This window comes from Stylophora pistillata, chromosome 10 (assembly GCF_964205215.1).
Source record: "Stylophora pistillata chromosome 10, jaStyPist1.2, whole genome shotgun sequence".
In the NCBI taxonomy this organism is placed as follows: Eukaryota; Metazoa; Cnidaria; class Anthozoa; order Scleractinia; family Pocilloporidae; genus Stylophora; species Stylophora pistillata.
Window position 1 is genome coordinate 17,580,716 of NC_142528.1, and position 20,248 is coordinate 17,600,963.

General features: G+C 37.9%; 1 long non-coding RNA gene and 2 pseudogenes across 2 annotated transcripts; 1 reads left to right on the forward strand and 2 right to left on the reverse strand.

Annotated features, from left to right (window-relative positions):
• Positions 1-508: 508 nt before the first annotated feature.
• Positions 509-6,480, reverse strand: LOC148722070 (uncharacterized). Of its 2 annotated transcripts, XR_015992427.1 has the most exons (8): positions 6,392-6,480; positions 5,377-5,483; positions 4,443-4,630; positions 3,791-4,042; positions 2,992-3,015; positions 2,312-2,370; positions 2,123-2,182; positions 509-1,576 (listed from the first exon to the last, which is right to left on the reverse strand). It is a non-coding gene; the product is annotated as an uncharacterized LOC148722070 (long non-coding RNA). The 2 variants fall into 2 exon arrangements; XR_015992426.1 differs by lacking the exons at positions 4,443-4,630; positions 5,377-5,483; positions 6,392-6,480 and adding an exon at positions 1,670-1,711 and having other exon boundaries at positions 3,791-4,436.
• Positions 6,481-12,166: 5,686 nt separating this feature from the next.
• On the forward strand, positions 12,167-13,705 carry LOC148722071 (uncharacterized; annotated as a pseudogene).
• Positions 13,706-19,090: 5,385 nt separating this feature from the next.
• Positions 19,091-19,824, reverse strand: LOC148722072 (uncharacterized; annotated as a pseudogene).
• Between the last annotated feature and the right edge of the window lie 424 nt (positions 19,825-20,248).

The following is a 20,248-nucleotide window of genomic DNA, read 5'->3' on the forward strand; positions in this document are numbered from 1 at the left end:
CGAGATTACTGTTTGATGGATGTTCTCCCCTGAAAAGCCCCCATGGGGAGTGGTCAATTAACATATGTATGTATGTATTATGTATTTGGTAAAATCCCATTTCCAGCCCCTAAAAATGGTAAATCCTAGCTCCCATTTTACCCCTTCAGGACCCTCTGGAAATTTAATTTGCCCATTCTTTTTTCTCAAATGTAAAGCCATGGTTCACCTGGTTTTGGATCATTTTTGACGTCATTTCATGTTCGATTACATTACAGACCCATACTCGACAGAACTAACCTCGATTTTTTGACTCAACGTTTGTCCTTTTACATAGCTGTTTTCCTCTTCAGTTTAAGGTAGTTACTGGATCTACACAATTCTTTAATAAATTTTTTAAAACTCTTTCACTCGAAGTTTATTATTTGAGTATTCAAATACTTAAAAAAAAGGAGTGGTGTTCGAGCTATTGGGCATCAAAAAGGAACGATTTTTCCGTTTTTCCACGCGTCTTTGCAGAAAATGTACCTCATCTAATAACTTCTATTTATTCAGATCCATTTAAGAAAAAAAACCAGAAAATTAATGTAAACAAAAAATAGATATTGAGTTTCGAAAACATATCTAGAAAAAAGTCAATCCAATCTTTTGCAAGTAGTTTAAAAAGTAAGATCTAAAAGCAAAATTGTATTTTTACCCCTTTAATCAATCTTGTACCCGCACCCTCTCCAGGGTACATCCATGGTAGAACTGTCTACTTACGTCGTAACCGATAGGATTCGCTCTTACATCTACTAATGATATTCCATGGTGATCAGGTCCTTGCCAAAAGTTTTCATAGGAACCCCCACGAATACATTTGTCATTCACGTCTCACACTTCAACGACATGAGAAAACTGTTTGGGTGCGTGGATATGTTTTTCCCTTTGTTTTACCATGGTTTTACTTGTACTTGAATCATCAGAAGTTCTCTTTTCGAATTGTTACCATGATTATTTTCTTCTTACTGATTGTCCTTTAAATTGCTGAAAAGATGAGTATTATAATCTAACTACTCTAGATTATGAATGCGACCTCGTGTGTAGTATACAGGACGAGCACTTAATTTATACCAATAATCTTTTCTTTTTTTTAATTAGGTTATGATTTTTTAATTTCTAATTTCCATTTTCACCTAAAATCATGTTATACTTCGGTAATGAGTATGAGTATCTCGTCAGATTCTCATCAGGGATTCCAAAACCAAGAAAGAGATGATGACTGTGTTGCTTTTCCAACAAATTACTAAAGCTATATAATATGAGAAAAGTCAATACAATGGCTTTTGTGGTCTTTTTGTTAATGAAGTACATTAAAAATAAAAAAAAAGTGAGCAGCACGGAAACAGGTAGATTTTAAACTTTAAAAACTTTACTTCCTACGCGTTTCGACTGTATACGCAGTCTTCATCAGGGAATGATTTTTTTAAATTTTTCTTCACTTCCTATCTATTTTTTTTTTCATTTCTCCTTCTTGCAGGCAAGTAGCAATCTGATAATCCATCTCTGAGATGCTCTGCTCCCCTTTTCCTTTTCATCTGACAATTTCTTTGCCCATCTTTAAATAAAGAAAGAAAGAGATCTCAATAAATGTTCTGGTTACCAGTATGTTCGTGAATAAAGACATTAAATGAGAAAAAATTCTTTTCACCCTCTGTCCTTTCTCCATCTATCATCACCACCTGTAGGTCATCTGCAGATGAAAAAATCATATTATACATCATGCAGAATTAATCATATTATTAATTCTGTATTTACCAACAACCCGTTGGCTCAGTTGGTCTGGGCACTGGACTGTTGTGCGGGAGACTGGGGTTCGATTTCCAGTCCGACCAACACTATCTAACCCTGCATTGGAGGGACATAAAAGAACCACTGAGGACATAATAAAAACCTGGCCTACACTTCATACTTATCCACCTCATTCATATCATTGTAAAGCACCTTTGGATATGTACATAGAAATGTGCACTATATAAATCCTCTATCATTATCATTATTATCATTATTTCCTATATAAAAGAAACTCAACTTTGTTACGAAGCAATCTGCAATATAGCTGGTATAAAATTATGTCTACTGTTTGCTCAACCAAACATCTTACCTTTTCCATACTTTTCACCCTCTGTCCTTTCTTCCTCTGTCATCACCACCTGCAGTTCATCTGCAGATGAAAAAATCATATTATTAATTCTATATTTACTATGTAAATGAATCGCTCCCTTGTGACGAAGCAATCCGTGATATTAAATTCTCTTAAGGTTTTTCTTTTTACAACCAAACTTACAAATACCTTTTGTTCATTTTCAGGGTCCGCCATTTCTCCTTCTTTCAACACCTTCTGCACTTCATCTGTAGATAAAAGAATCATTATTAACTACTTGTACTATTATTTTTAACAAATGCTTCATGTTAGATGTAAAAGAATGGTACCCGATGATTGATAGGAGCCGAGATTACTGTCTAATGAAAAATGAATGGGAAGACTTTCTTATACTTTTCCCCTACTGTTACAGTAGTAACATGGTATTATTTAAACAATATTTATTTAACCAGGTAAGCTTTAATTTAAGTGTCCATAAGTTCATAGATTTGCACTCTAACTTATGTTAGAGTGCAAATCTATTTTTTTAGCAATGGAAGCATACGAATCTGGTTTACATGATTATCCTAATGAAACCTTCTGTTCCCACTGCTTTATTCTCATCAGTTGATGTTGTGCTTTTGCTTGTATCCCTGTTTAGTGATTTTCACAGGCACAGATGCCTCATATTTCTGCTAAATATGTTGCTAGTGAAGACTAGCCCTTAAAGAACAGTTCCAAAAGAACATTTAACCTAACCATACACAAGACAGTCTTAAATACTATATAGAGTGTGTTCATGGCGGCCATGTTGGTACCATCAACAACTTTATTTATGTATGATACTTTCCAGACATAGGGAATAATGATAATATGCTGTTATACATTACCATTTGCTTGGTTTTCCTTGAATACTATAAAAGATTTTTATTAAGACCATTAGAAAAATAAATAAATAAATAAAGTTAGATTTAGCAGTGGCTCCTCCACAGAGTGGCTATTCGTCCACTATTTCAAATTGGAATCAAGAAGTTGATTTTTATGGAGGGAGGAAAACCAGAGAACCTGGAGAAAAACCCTCGAAGCACAGGAGAGAACCGACAAACTCAACTCGCGTATAATGCCTGATTCGGGAATCAAACCCGGGATCATAGTGGTGAGAGGCGAGTGCCCTCACCGCTGCGCCACCTGTGCCCCCATAATATATTTTTTCCTCAAAAAATTTACCACAACCATGTTATTACACAGTGGAACCTCAATTATCAGGGACAACATCAGACTAGGCCAAGAAGTTTGGATAATCCAGCCTCAGGATAACCCAGAAAGTGAATGAATATTGCTGAGGTAGAAGCTTTATTTAATAGTTCTGACTCATGTACCTACTCGTATTCATGAAAGAGTTGATTGTGTTATTATCCTAGTTTACGTTCGTCTCAACATCGATCAAGTTCAATTGAATAAACGAGTAAATCATCACATAAGATTTGCCGCTATTTTTCCTTTGGACCAATCTGGTTGACACGGCCAGTAAAATAACCCATGACTATCGCTACAAATTTTAAATGAGTTTTTGCAAAGCTCTTCAACTTGCAGATCATTTTTAGTGTGATCTGAAAACACTCCTGTTGACTTATCGAACACTTCCTATTATCCAGCTTTTAGTGCTTTCAATCAATAAGTATACTGCACCTTCATCAAGCTTCTGTAAAATATTTTCTGGCAAAGAAGACCTCTTAATATGGCAACAGGTTAACTGCCCATCTGGGAATCTCATTTTTCTTCCAATGCAGCCAATGTTCCTGCTCTTTATGTAAAATCTGATAGCTGCTTCCTGCCCACCTGCAGCTGGATGAATTTGACAGCTTTTGTGATGTTGAAGGCTGCTACTTCACCACATAGGCATCCTTTTGGTTTTGATTTTGGTACCAAAAATGTCTTTGCCTGAAAAAAATAAAGAAATGAAAACAATCAATAGCTGCCATGTTGGTTTGTTAAAAAAACTAATTTTTTCCATCAAGAAATATGAATGAATGAACTTTATTTATCGTTGATAACGTGGGGAGTGATCACCCAATCTCCCGAGCCAAGGGCTCATGTATAAAACGCTAGACTAAAGGAAATACAAATATAAAATATGTTTTTTTGTCATGCAAAAATATTGCATTGTTTCTGGCACCAACATGGCACCAACATGGCCATGGACACACTTTATTTTATCTAATACTGACAAAGAATGGAACATAGAATAACCAATTATCAGTGAATTTCTGGATAAATTAATGAATATTACTTTACAGCTTTATCTATGAAATTCATTAGTATGTGGATATTAATCACTTACTTCATAAGTATTTGCTGCCTTTTCCAGTATCCTTCCTTAATGGCATTGTTAGGTGCATTTAAGCTTGCACTTTCTTTATCAACACCACTATTTCCAATTGCCTTGTACTGGGGTAGCAAGGTGCCAGCACACCAGTCGCTCAGTTCATCGTAAAAACTTTCTTCTAGCATACCAAGTTTCTCAAGAATCTAATCATACATAAAAATATCAATGTTTAGACCATGCTAATAAATAGTTGTTAGTATAAAATAAATAAGGGTTTGGCTGCATCTGTGGGGTGGTTTTCTTAAACCTGTGAAACTGAGTTACATGTACTAGAATGCAATACACGACTTTATATTTAATACCAAGGACCTTTGTCTTCTTTTCTTCTCGTTTGACTATTACTCGACAAGGAGTTTTTATTTAATTGGCTTATGAAAATCACTCTAATGTCTTATACTTTACCTTTGCTGTTGAATAAAAAAGTAGGGTCTAAGATATCTCTACTTTGCTCGCCTTCAACTATATCTTGTACTCTTTCAAGAACATTAGAACTTTTTGGGTTTAAGATTACTGCTTCTAGGTCTTGATGAAGACCTAAGATCAACCCAACACTTCGCATGGATTCCCCTATTGCCTCTGCATATTGGGACTGAAAGCTGTAAACGGAACTATTGTCAATCTTGAGTTGGTCCAAAAGACAAATAAATCGGACGTAAATAATAATTACAATATGTGATGATTATGATATAACTATGATATGTTATGTTTTATATGATTTTTATAATATATATGGTAGTGTGCATTTTGAAATATATTTAAATGTGTGAGTTGGGGGGGGGGGAAGAAAATATCCTTAGTTCATCGGGGGGGGGGCTTCAATAAAAGAAAAGAAATTAATCATTATAGCCCGCCCCCTTTAGATAAATTACCAGTATGAATGCTCCCTTACCGTAAAAGTTTCTTTGAGCTTGAATGACTGAATACACTTTCGGGGTTGAAGGTGATGACAGGCAGAGCCTTTGTCACTTTTTCACCATGGTACGTGGTTCTCTCAACCTGATGATAAAGAAATGAAATAACTTTAATTGGGAGTAATTACTAACTCATTAGGGCTAGCCAAAATGAAAATCAACTTCTGAATAGCCCTTTCCCAGGACACGGCCGGATGTACAAGCATTCCTGGATGTATCACACTTAAGTTTCATCCAATAAGGAAAGGTCTTCTGGTAAGTACATCCGGGAATACTGTGCATCAGGCCGTATCTCGGGAAAGGGCTCTTCCCATTCGATCATGGAATGAGAACCACAGGTTTCTAAGGATGGCTAGGGATGGTAAAGGATGGATGGGGATAGCTAAGGATGGCTGGGTATGGTATAGGATGGCTGGGGATAGCTAAGGATGGCTAGGGAGGGCTAGGGATGGTAAAGGATTGCTATGGATGGCTATGGAAGGTAAAGGATGGCTGGGGAGGGCTAGGGATGGTAAAGGATGGCTAGGGATAGCTGGGGATGGCTAAGGATGGTAAACGATAGCTAGGGATAGCTAAGGATGGTAAACGATGGCTAGGGATGTCAAAGGATGGCTATGGATGGTAAAGGATGGCTAGGGATAGCTAAGGATGGTAAAGGATGGCTAGGGAGGGCTAGGGATGGTAAAGGATGGCTATGGATGGCTGGGGAGGACAAGGGAGGGCTAGGGATGGCTCAGGATGGCTAGGGATGGCTAGGGATGGCCAAGGATGGCAAACGATGGTTAGGGATAGCTAAGGATGGTAAAGGATGGCTATGGATGGTAAACGATGGCTAGGGATGTGGCTAGGGATGTGAAAGGATGTATATGTCGTCTATATGGCATGTAGCCATGAAGTACATACCGAGGATCGTTCTTCGCCAAAAAAGCTAGAGAAGAAGAAACTTTCGTGGACCTTACAACCAGTATCTTTCTCAACCGGGACTACAGATACCTTGAACAACATTGCAGCATTAGCCCCAGAACTTTCCGATGTCCACTGCTTTGCCCTCGGATGACCTCAGCACGGAGTCAATAACTTACTAATAATATGACGCTTCGCACCCGAACGACTTCACACATGGAAACCGGTCAACCATCACCCAGTTTGTTAAGCCAGACTGCTGTTTCTTTCAAAAAAGGATTACAGTAAGACTTATTTCAGTCAATACAAAGATTATGATCATGAGCAAAGCGACAAATGCGACCCTTGGATGGACCTCTTAAGCCTTCAGAACACATTTTAATTTAGTGGTTTCAGTTTTAAAGAATCTGTGTAGAGATTTTTATGACCGTGAAACTTGAAAACTTCCACCCAATGTTTTCAAATTTGAACTCATCTTTATCTTGTCAACACAGAAGCTGTGACTTTAGAGTACTGTATGTTAGTCAAGCTTGAATTCATAAATAAAATAGGTATAAAATAGGACAGGTTATTACACTTCACACCTAGTTGCTGTTTAAAATATTGTGGGTCTGGGATACTTTGCAGAAAATAGAATTTAAATAGACTATTTAATACCTATTTTGCAATGGATTAGAATCCACCTCAAAAAATAGAAATAAAACAGTCTATTCTATATCTATTTTGCAATTATTCAACATTTTCTTTACTAAAATAGGGTTGTGATAGCCTATTTTTTTCGTAAATTTTCAAAGGAAATGGCTTTAGCATGTCCTATCAGCAGAAACCAGAAATAAAACAGACTATTTGATCACTATTTTACTGATGTAGAAAATAAAATATGATTAAAATAGTCTGTTTAGCTGGTTATTTTTCCGTTCATTTTAAGAAAATAGAAATAAAATACACCACCTTGGTCAACCTTGCCTTAAAATATGGTTAAAATAGTGGCTGTATTTTCCCTTTCAGGTAAAATAGGAATAAGATATAAGTCTGAGAAAAAAAATTGTATAAAAATAGAGGGGATGGCATTAAAATAGACATTAAATAGAAATAAAATAGGTTTGTTTTTGTAAGGGCATGCAATTAAGTACTTGATTGAAAATTAAAAAAGAGAACTTATAAATAAATAAATAAATAACTAAATAACTCTATAAATTTACATTGTGATATATTATGGACTGTTAACTATTGGTTCCATAAGGTTTGCAAACATACAGCACACACTCCATAATTAATTCACAACACCAATCATGCTAACAGGAATTCTGGTAGAAAAAATCAAAAACTTTCTAACATTTCCAATTGCTCTCTCAACATGGATTCTGTGTTGAGCTATTGTCTGAGTTTTAATAGCATCACTTGTTAAATTTTGGCTCTTCTCCAAGAAAAGGTGGAATATTCAGATTTAAACCAAGTTTCTTCAAATCGTCTTCAATTTCAAAACCTTTATCAGCCATCATTGAATCATTTGTCTTTATCTCACCTGCTTCAACTTTCTGTTTCAATAATTTTAGAAACCCACTTCTTGTAGTGATTTCCTTATCAGAAATAAGACCACTATATAGTTGTGATACAAACATGATACCTCCTTAGGCATCGACTCCCAATAGACATTTAAGAGTGTTTGTGGCATGGGCATTCTATTTTCAGTTCAGTACAATCTATTATTACAAGAGTGGTTGGATACTTAGCTTTGAATTCTTGAGGCATTTGGTTAATAATAACATTTCGATGAGGCCATATTTTGATCTTACCATAGAAGATGTACAAATAATTGATGCAATTGAATAATCTGGTGGCTTCAGTACTGGCACTCATAAGCAAACTTTGAACTGAAAATCTGTGACAACAAGGTAGTTCTACCTCTACTTGAGTCCCTCTTGATATTTTTTCTTCACAACCAGCTTCCTTCCAGCTGGATCCTTCACCTTCAGAAGCTGTTTCTGTTTCTTCAGCTGCAGCTAATTCATTTACCCACAAGATTTTTCATCTCTTTTTCGGAAGGCTTCGTTCCAGAGCGTCTTTCGTCCAGGGGAATACAAAGGGCATGCATTTGCTTCAACCTTTTTTTTGTTACTGTAATTATTAATGTAATCGCTTTCAACAAAATGAGCTGAACATACTTTAGTACTGTCAGAAACGCGAAAATCTCTCTTAGGGTCTCTTTTGATTCTCGTTCTCCAAACCTAAGGAAAAATTTTTAAAAAATTTAGTTTAACATATCACTTGTCGCTTCGCTTCAAGAAGCCAGTCGCGGCAACAAATTGTCACATAAAACACTCGAGAAAGATAACTTCTTACTTTCTGTAAACTATTTCCTTTAGGAAAAGAGTGAAAAGAAATTGTACTATCCGTCGAATTATTTCGACAACCATAAACGCAGCAATAATGGACCATTTTGCCTAGAATTATTGACTGCGTACCAAGCTTTGTCCAGAAAGTTCAAGATGTCTGATGTAAGATCAATCAGCGAGCCTTACAATGCGACGGTTGCAACTCGTGGTGCCATGCTAAATGTACTCGTGTTTCTCAGGACGAATACAACCGGTTATCAAGTACTGATGATACCTGGTACTGCAATGCCTGTACTTTTAAATGGCTTTCAGTCTCATTCTTTTCTGATTCAACCGAGGACTCGCTTAACAATTCGAACTCTACGAACTCTGACACCTCTGAACCCAATGTCATTGCTGACTACAAGGCCAGTATCGCGGCTTACTACAAGTTTAACCTGTCAATCGCTCATCAAAATATCAACAGTCTTCAAAACAAAATGGACGAAATAAGGGTTCTACTGAATCAGGAGCTATTTGAAATCTTAGTTCTAACTGAAACAAAGATTGACTCCAGCTACAACAACTCGCTTTTTCAACATCCTTTGTACAGGATAATTAGACGCGACAGGAAAAAGGGCGGCGGTGGCATAATGGTTTACATCAAACATAGCGTCTCTGCTTGCAGACGCAGGAAGCTAGAGCCTGTGGATATCGAAGCTGTTTGCATCGATGTAAAGGGTAGGGGAAATATCTGGTTTTCTCTTCTCGCCTGTTACAGATCTCCAAACAAAAATAAACCGACGGAATTTTTGTCAACTCTCTATTCTACGACCGAAAAACTGTACAATCACCGTAATGAATTACTCATTATTGGTGACTTAAACTTCAACATGCTCAACAATGATAGCTGTTCTCCTGACAACCGGCTATCTGAATACTGTGACCGTTTTCAACTAACAAACATTGTAACTGTGCCTACCCGAATAACGGATACATCGAGTACACTTCTCGATGTTATACTGACAACTCATCCGCAACGATTCTGCTATACAACGACCTTACAACTCGGTATCAGTGATCATGACATGGTTGTCACAATTCGTAAGTGGAAGCTTCCTAAACCTCCACCAAAGCTCATTAGTTATCGTTCGATGAAACGGTTCGACACTGATATTTTTCTCCAGGATCTAAACAGTGTCCCCTGGGACTGTGCGTTTATTCACGATGATATCAACGACATTTGGGCGACCTGGTATAAATTATTCACTGAAGTGATTGATCGTCACGCACCACTTAAGAAGAAATTAGTACGCGGCAATGCCGTGTCATGGATGACACCAAAAATTATCCAGGCTATAAACACTAGAGATCGTCTCCACAGAAGGTTTACTAAGAAGAAAACATCTGAAAATTGGGAGACCTACAGGAAACAACGGAACCTTGTTACATCCTTAAAACGTTCTTCCCTCAAGTCATACTGCATTAATGTATCCACAAACTCCAAACACCCCGGGGAATTTTGGAAGAAATTTCATTGTTTACTCCCAAGTAAAGACAGAGGTAACAGCCATGTTCAGCTGATTGAAGACGGGCGCCTCATCACTGATAGTACTGATATCGCCAATCTTCTAAATGATTATTTCATTAATGCAGTACCTAGACCGGCTAGCCACATGCCCAACTTACAGCCAGAAGAGTTCAAGACACATCCAAGTGTTGTATCCATTAGACGGAAGCTTGGAAGACAAACGAGCTTCTCATTTACTCCTGTTCAGGACTCCTATATCAAAAGGATACTTTCTACTATCAAAATCAACAAAGCCACCGGTGCTGACGGTATCTCTCCACGCCTGCTGAAACTTGCTGGGCCAAGAATTTTCAGTTCTCTCACAAAATTAATTAACCAGTGCATTGTTAGTGGCTCCTGGCCTACAGATTGGAAAACCTCTATTGTCTCCCCGATCTATAAAAAAGGAACTGAGACTTTAAAATCTAATTATCGTCCTGTATCTGTATTATCGGCTGTTTCAAAGGTAGCGGAAAGAGTTATCTTTGATCAGTTATATGAGTTTTCTCTTGACTTTCTCAGCGGGAATTTGTCTGGTTTCTTGAAAGGACACTCGTGTACGAAAGCCCTTCTCAAGACATTCGAAGACATTAGGAAAAAATTAGACTCTAGCGAACACTCTGCAGCAATTACCATAGATCTCTCCAAAGCATTTGACTCTATCAATCATGATTTGCTTCTTGCAAAACTGTCAGCTTATGGTGTAACTAAAGACGCCTTACAACTTCTACGTTCTTACTTAACTGACCGTAAGCAACATGTCAAGACTGACGGTGTTTTGTCGGATTGGCAAATTGTGAGGTGTGGAGTTCCTCAAGGCTCAATCTTGGGCCCCCTTCTCTTCAATATATACATGAACGATGTGAATTTTTCAGATATTTCGTGCTCTCTAAGATTTTATGCTGATGACACTACTGGGTACTCTTCAAACCTCTGTCCATCTACCTTGCAAATAAATCTACAAAACAACGTTGGTCTACTCGCTTCCTGGTTTTGTGAGAACTTTCTGGCGATCAATCATAGTAAATCTCAATCCATAGTTTTCAACAGAGCAACTTTACCAACGCCCTTTGTTATTGACAGTAATGAACTGGATTACGTTACACATATGAAGCTTCTTGGAGTAGTCATCGACAATTCACTCTCTTTCAACGTACACATTAAAGAAGTTTGCCGGAAAGTGAATACAAAAGTTTCAATTCTCCGTCGCATTCGTAAATTTATACCCTCAGATGTGATGATTAAATTGTACAAAGCTTTCATTCTCCCTCACTTCGAATATGCATCACCACTGTTTATAGGTCTAAGTAAGGGTCTGTCTGCGAAACTGGAGTCAACCAATGCATTCGCTCTGAGGACTCTTCTCAATTATTCTAAGTCGACTGCTTACGAAGAGTTATTGAAAACTGCAAATATTAAAAGTTTAGAACATCGACGCATAGAACAAGCACTTATACTTGTATATAAAAGTATTCATAACCAGACACCGAACTACATTCAGGAATTGTTTTCTCTGCGAAGTAATGGTTACAGCCTACGTGGCCATCTTAAGGTTGTTCTTCCAAGACCAACCTCATCTTATATGCAACATTCTTTTACGTACCAGGCTAGCAAACAATGGAACAATCTGACAGACAAAATAAGGATGTCGGAATCCCTTTCTATATTTAGGAAAAATTTGCAAGACATACAGTTGTCCTCATCGTATGACTGCAGCTGTTTGTTTTGTAAACAAATAGTCTAGTCAGAAATAGCAATTATTCATTCTAGATAATTAATTTTTATTTCTTACCTATTACTTATTACTTATATATGTAAATTATGTCAAATTTTTATGGCACATTTGCATTTAAACGAGCTATTCGCTCATATGCGATATGTGGCTAAATAAAGTTACTTACTTACTTACTTACTTACCCAATTCAGATCACGTGACCCACCAGAACGAGACTGAATCGGTCTTTTGACACGAAGTTACCCAGTTTAACATGGCCAGATTTCATACCGTGGGAGACTGAAACTAGTTAAGCACATTGCCGGACGGAAGTGGAGAAAAAACAATGGCGGTGGAAGCGAAAAATTTTGCTATAAAAGGAGTCGAAAAAGCTCTTCAAGAAAAGGATTCTCTTGAATCCTTTGGCACCAAGAGCTGCAAATTAAAACATCTGGAATGAAGAAGGAATTGATAAAACGATTGTTTCCAATTAAAGACGAAGACATATTTGACAGGAGGGTAAACAGCATTTGTAAAGAATACAAATTTTCAACAGCTCTTTCAGGGGAGGATAGTGCGACACTCTGCTTTTCCCGAAAGTTCAAAAGGAAGTTATCAAAAAATACCAATCGTCCAAACGGCAAGGAATGATAGGGCAGTTTCGAAAGGCTCAAAGAATCTTCTCATCAAGAAGAATGAAAACTATAAAGGCTCTTAAGGATAGTAACAAACTATTCGTCAAATCAACGATTTTAAAAAGCTTTTCATCGGAAGTAACTCGGACAGCTACTCTCCTTTTCGTGAAGAACATTCCTCTTAAGGGTTTTTGCGAGTGCCCAGTAGGGAAATGTGTGTTGTTATTATGCATATTATGTTTGCCGTTGTTATTTTAAATTTGAAATATTTCACAGGAATAGTTAATTTGATCTATGATTGGTCCAGGTGTGTCTTTTCCTTTTGTTATTCAAAATTTATTTTTTAGGAATTAGCATATATATAATAGTGTATTCTGTTTTCTCTCTCTGTTGTTGTAACCGTTTATTTGGACGTGATCGGAATAAAAGAAGCAGAAGTTTGTTTTAAACGTGCAAAAATCTTCAATGTGGTCTTTGTTGTCATGTCGTTGTAATACTTCTTCAACTCAAACATTTGACACATTTTAACGAGCTCTTTTTGTCGTTGACCTGTACTCAGAAATTACAGAAATGGCACTGACCAACAAAATGTAGCAAATCTAAAATCACCACTGCTTGTCATATTCGGTTAAAATATTTTAGGAACACGAGATCAGCAAGGCACGTGGTTAACACACAAAGAAGACAGAAAAAGAAGATTGCTTCTTCACAGGGAAAGGTTGACTCTAGCAGAGACCAAAGTGTCTGGCTCAAGAAATGTTTCACAAATGAGCTCTAAAGTATCAGATGGGATATCAAAGTGTACTGTGGACGTATCAAATCATTTTCTTCAGACATTGCAAAAGTATGGAATCAAACAATCTGCTGCTAGGTTGGCAGTCCATCAAAGATGGGCTTAAGGTCAAGATTCTCCAGGATGTTATGAAGATCTTTTCCTAAACAAATTGAAACTCTATGTTAGAATTGTGCCGGTTCTTGCAACATTATATAGTTTTCCTGCAAAGAATTGTTCTGTTGCCTCTAATGCATTATTTTGTAAATACCATCAAGTCTTGTCCACTGTGTTTGAGATGATCCATCTTCACACTGCACTTCATCAAATTTAAATGGAACACGAATTTTTTCCAGTTCTGTTTCCAGGATGGCTTTCTTTTTCTGGTTAAGGACCAATTCAATAACCTGTAGTAAAATTGTCAGAATAAAAAAGAGAAATGAACATTTACATCATTATACATTTCATTAGCAGTAATTTATTACTCTACAAAATTAAGTCAAACAGAGGCCATAAGTTGGTTAATGAGTTCACATATGGTGATATTATTGCTCTGTTTGATGTACAGTATAAAACATGTATAACCTGAAATAGATTCCATTCATTGAAAAAAATAAAGTTAATTACATGGTGAAAGAGGAGCCCCATTATCCTTAAGAACACGTGCAGTGTGTCAATAATGACACAATCAAATGGTATTGAAAGCTATGGCTCCTGGATGCATCCTTATCTTTGATCTGTTGTCTTTCCAGTGCAATTTTTTCTGCAGACACCAAGAATTCTTTAAATTGGCTGGTCTTGTACTAGAATTAGATGAAGATCAGACTTTCAAATTATTGATCACTTGTACCTTTCCAGTTACTTGAACCTTCATTAACTTAAACTTCACGCTAACTCAGAGTTATTCTTACCTCCCTTAACGCACTTTTCTTTATTATTTTACCCTCGTTAACTCAAATCTCATTTTTACGGAGTAATTTGCCATAACATTCTACTTTGGAAGACTCAATTTAATCTTATTTATATAGCAGTCTAACTCGAACCTTTTTTAATTTCCGTTGGAGGTTCGACTTATTGGGGTTCAGCTGTCTAATCAACTTACTTGTGAAATCATAGATTTTTGCCTTAGTGCAGTAGCACCATCTACGGAAGAACTTTGCAGCAGCAGAATTGAGACCGTAAACCATTGCCAAGGAACTTCCAATCAGAACAGCAGTACCTTAACAAGTTAAACAGAGCCCTTTGTTGATGTTCACATAGTAACTGCTTTGAAACTGCTTTGAAACTGCTTTCAATCGCAAGAAACAAACTCAATCCTAAAGTGGCAACTTTCTTGGACTTTTTTTTTAGAAAATTCGTTACAGAAAAAAGCAAACACTCAAATCACTTGTTGCATTCTGCAAACGTAGTGCAAATAATATAACGGTTTATTGGGACTTACTGGCTGTTTTATGGACCTCCCCCCTCCCCCGTAAAACAAAATAATGATAATAATAAATAAAATAATCAGCAGAGACAATCTATTTTACATCAAATTGATTTCCAAGAGCTATTTTGACTTGACGCGTGCGAACAGTTTATCAGTGGTACTGTTTACTGGCGGCATTCAAATAGAAAGGTGCGACCTATGTTACTAATTGTTTTCTTTGTTGCTCGTTTTATAACACCTTAGCGCTTTATTGAAGAGATGTTTTTGGACGTGGCCTTTCACAGGTTACTGCACGCAAATACTTTGAGTGAAAAAGTGTACACTCTTCTCGAATCGATGTTTTCGACTAAATGCGATGCTTTTCGACGTAAATGAAGCAGTCTTCATAAACTACTAGTTCTTCAGAAGAGAGCCCTTAGACTATGTTCTTCGCTGATCCAAGAGCTCATGCAGTTCCATTATTCTTACAAACTAAACAGTTGCCGATGGACTTTGGACTTTTAGTGGACTTTTATTTTATTATTTTTTTTTTTTTAGCCAGGGTGGCTCATTCAGCAACGAGGCTGATATCCAGAGGGGCCCTGGAGTAAAAAAATTACAATAGTTAAGAATACAAGACATCTTGATAGCTGAAAATACAGGATAAAATTTAAAAACACAAAAAGTATTTATAAGTAAGGGTATAAGCAAACATGCAACAGTTTACAAGAATATAGTGTCAATAAAATTTTAAAATTTGTAGGTATTAATTAAAACTTTGAAGGAAGAAAGTGACTCGGCGTTTTGAATATAACGAGGTAAAAGGTTTAAAAAGAGCTGAGCCCGAATACTTTAAAGTTCGTTTTGCAAGGCTTAGTTTCGGTTTGGGCAGATGCAAATCTGTTCTCCTGCGAGTATTATAGCTATGTACATTACAATTTCTAGTGAAATAGTCACTCAAATATTCAGGTACTAGATTATTTAGGCATTTAAATACTAAGGTACATTTATGTCTTTTCTGTTTTGTTTCTAGCTCAGCCCACCCCAAAACATTAAAAGTGTCTTTAGATGAGTCACGCCTTAAAACGATGCGGGCAGCGCGATTTTGTAACCGTTGTAGGGTTTTGCTGGAGGTGGCTGACAATTCACCCCACACGGTGTCCGTATAACACAAGACTGGCTCTATAAGTGTATTGTAGACACAATTCGCTGCTTTAAGAGTAAGATATCATTCTTGTGCTTTGAGCAAAGGAGCCTTTTAATGTACGATATCCACTTGTTCCTGATTGTATTGAACTTGTATTCAGACCTTTAACAGTTCGGGAGATTTTCGAAACTTTATTTCTGCACTCCTTCTTTCTTATGAGCATGTGAAGTCAAACTGAATTAAACAAATTACACTAATTACTTTTCAGGCACTGTGCCGTAATCTTCTTGAGCTAATTTTACTTACAATTCTGTATTCTTTTCCCTTTCTTGAACCTTGTGTTCCCGTTACGATTTTTGAAACGCATGTTCATTTTTATAGAGAAATGTCCCTACGGATATTACGTAACTTAAATAATTTCGTGCAAAACACTGATGACATTAAGAATAAGTTCACGAAGCTGGCTTCTGACCACAGTCACCAGACTAGATCTGTTACCAATTAAAATTATGATGTTGAACAAGTTAGAACTAAAAATATGAAGAGAGCCTTCTCCATTTCTGGCACCTTGATCTGGAACAGTATTCCAGTTCTTATCAAAACACACAAAAAAAATCAAATTAAAATCGCAATAAAGGAAAAACTCTTTGAAATTCTGGAAAAAGAGGATGATTATATAAGAATTGCTCATATCAGAGTACAATTCTCAAAATTATATCTGTGTGTACCTCCAGTATATACTACAGTCTGCCCTCCTTTTTCATTCTGTTTATAAACCACATGGCAAACTAGAATTCCTTTAAGATTGTTCGTCTATATATTATAATTCTCTTCTTTTTTTTCCCTCTCTTGTGCCAGCCTCGAATAACCCTAGCTACTTACGGGCCCAAGCATTGTAATTTTCTTATTAGCTTGAATAAAAATTTGTTGTTAGTTGCCTTCTTACACGAAATAAAAACAAGCATGAAATACTGAAGCAAAGTATAATCTCTAGGGGTGTTATTAGAAAAAAAGGAGCAGACAGCTATTTATACAGGGCGGCGAACGCGAACGAGAAACAAATTGTGGTAGGATACTGTTATCCAGGTTTTAATGCACACTTATTACTGACTGAATTATGGACCGCAATATTTGAATGTTCTCAAACTTGGAAGATAAATCTGACAGCAGCGAAGCCGTGATTGAACGACAAGCTTGGGGCGCTGATATGTGTGCTCCTAATCGCCAATAACTCATCCCTGGCCAAACCAGAATGACTGCTCCCAATCTCGTCTTGTCCTTGTTTCTAATTTCACTTGACTGTATACTTTCCTTCCATTAACCGGTCTTTCCAATCATTTAAACTTGCCCCTGGAATGCTAATCATGAATTTCAAAAGTCCCGCGCGTATTTTAAACTTGTCGCTACTATTCAAAAATGGCCATGTTTGGTCATTTTTTGATCTAAGAACAAAGCCTTTTTGTTATCAAAGTTGATCCGCTTTTCTTGATGTGATGGTGATTTTGTACTTTAAACATACCTCGGTTTTTTCTTCCTCTTTTTGAGGCCAGTTCTGGTGCTCTGGGGGCTTCAATCCTACACATGTTACAGCAGTGCGTCCCAGGTTTATATGTAGAACTGTTTTGGCCAACTTGATACTGTAACGTGTTCGCTAAGATAGACAGTGCAACACCAGAGACTCTAAACACAACATTTAATCTTGTAAGCTGAGTGCATATCAAGCGAACTGAACGAATACATTCGGGAACTCAGATGTAAGGTAAACTGTATAAGTTAACTCAACATACATAAATTCACATCCTTACATCTCCCCCCGTTATTCAAAGAGGAAAGAATAAACAAGGAAAAAACTAAATCGTTTCTTAGAGTCATTGTTTGGAGAATATAAACAACATCCGTTAGTGTCAGTATGTATAGTCACGGAGGTATGCCGGTCTACGTAGGACTCTTCCCCGAGCGCTACATCTTTCTGGACTCGTTACGTCATCAGCTGGAAGGTTCGGTGTTGCTTGTGGCTTGACCACCTCTTGGAGCCTTGATTCAACGACTGGTGGTACTTGTTCAACTTTGGTCAGGGGCAGGGGACCATGATCGGAGCTAGGTATCTCTATGTCAAGAGGTGATTGTTTAGGGAGTTCAGCTGTGAGACGCAGGCGTCGGCGGTTCCTACGATACACCCGTCCATCGTCAGTAGTAACTTGGTATGAGCATACACCAACTTGTTGGTCAACCATTGCTTGGGTCCACTTTTGTTTATATTTGGGTGGATTGATACGTACGGTGCTCCCTGGCTCAAGTGGCTGGAGTTCTTGGGTGCCATTGTTGTAATAGAAGGCTTGTTTGTTCTTCTGGGCTTCAAGAAGATGGGAAGTGGTGTCAAATTCAGGTTGTGTTAGTAGTCGCCCAGAGGTAGGTAGGAGAGTTTTGGTACGGCGGCCAAAGAGGCGCTGAGCTGGAGACGTTCCTAGTCCTTCTGTGGGGGTGTTGCGAAAGTTAAGAAATCCCAAGTAGGGATCACTGCCAGCCTCTGAGGCTTTCAACATGATTCGCTGCACAGTCTTTACCACGTTTTCCGCCTTGCCATTTGACTGCAGGTAGGTGGGGGACCTTGTTACATGTTCAAACTCGTATAAATCTTTGAACATCTGAAATTCCTGTGAGCTGAATTGGGGGCCATTGTTGCTTACTATCTTGTCCGGAATTCCATGTCTTGCCATATGAGGCTTGAGCTTTTCAATTACTTCTTTTGATGTCTTACTACCAAGTTTATCCACTTCAAAGAAATTTGAGTAATAATCAGTGGTGACAAGGTAATCCTGGCCCTGGAACTCAAAGAGATGAACGGCAAGGACCTGCCACGGTCTTGATAGTACTGGGTGTGAGATCATGGGCTCCCTCTGCTGCCCTTGGTGGTATGAATTGCAGACTTGGCAGTTAGAGACAATCTCTTTGTACATACCAGGCCAGTAGAACGCCTCCCGTGCCCGTCTCAGTTTGTCTTTATGATAAGGCTTTTACATAGCACAGACTTGTTTCTTGACGTTGACACAAGTAACATATTCATCCAAGTCAGAATCTTCCACTGCATGCACTGGCCCGCGGACATGTCTCGGAGTGGGGCGTTTAGAGGACGTGGCCAAAGTGGGTGGAGACAGTTTGGTTTTACAGGCCACCGCAAAGTGGTTTTGAATTCCACATTTAGAGCAAGTCTTACCCCATGCAGGACATTTAAGCTTGTTCCAGACATGTGTTTTGGCCCAGAACTTGCGGCGGATTTCTCTCTCCCCTACGGGGGATGGAGGTGTCTTCTCGTTGGCCTGACTGATGGTGCTGACCTCCTCCTGATGAATTTCTTTCAGTTGTTGGCTTGCGATCTCATATGATCTACAGATGTCAATGCATTCTTTCAGTGCTAGTTTGGAGACTTGTAGAAGCTTCTTGCGTGCTTGATAATCACTCACTCCAATGACAATTCTTTCTCTAATTAGACTGTTTACTAAAACTGCGAAGTTACATGTCTTAGCCAACATGCGCAGTGTCGTGACGTAAGCATCCAGAGATTCGTTAGGCTCCTGGTCCCTTTTGTTAAATCGATATCTTTCGTATATTTCGTTTGTCTCTCCGATGCAATAATACCGTAGCTTTTGGAGAACAACATCAATGTCCTTATCAGCTTCATCTACAAATTCTAAGCCTTCGTACACATCTGGAGTATCTGAGCCAATACAGGTTAGCAGTGTGGCAGTCCTCAGATATTTGTTTCCAGTAGCGTTTTCAGGATCTTTTAAACATGCACCAATTTCTTAGTTATTCCAGGCACGGTAGAATTTCTTCCAGTTTGTCGCCAAATCCCCTGTAAGCTCCAATTTTGAGGGCAATGGGATGTTTATTGGGATTTCTACCAGATTTGGTTGTGCAGTGGCTTCGTGTGCTTGTACAGAAGCGCCGCTACCCTCGGCCATACTTAGTATTTTGAAGTTAGTTAGATTTCTTCAGCTGGGATTTCCTTCCGAAGACACAAGACAATTCCACTTACCGTTGTCTTTCACTATTCTCTGTGAAGAAGTTCTCGGGTTGCTATTGCGGAATACAGTACAGACCGGACACTATCCCCTAGAACTTGCTAACAGTTCAGAGTTACGTATGATGTGCGATCCTCGCTGTAGATAGCGCTATTTATGCAATAGCGAAAATCAGACCTTAAAAAAATCAGGCCTGTATGGGACTCGAACCACTGACCTCTGCGATACTAGTGCAGCGCTCTACCAATTGAGCTAACAAGCCAACTGGGAGCAGGCCGTTAAGTTGATTCGTAATAAACCCGTGAAAGTGATAAATGAGATACAATGAATATATGAAGTTCATATATTTTGAACTGCAGTATTA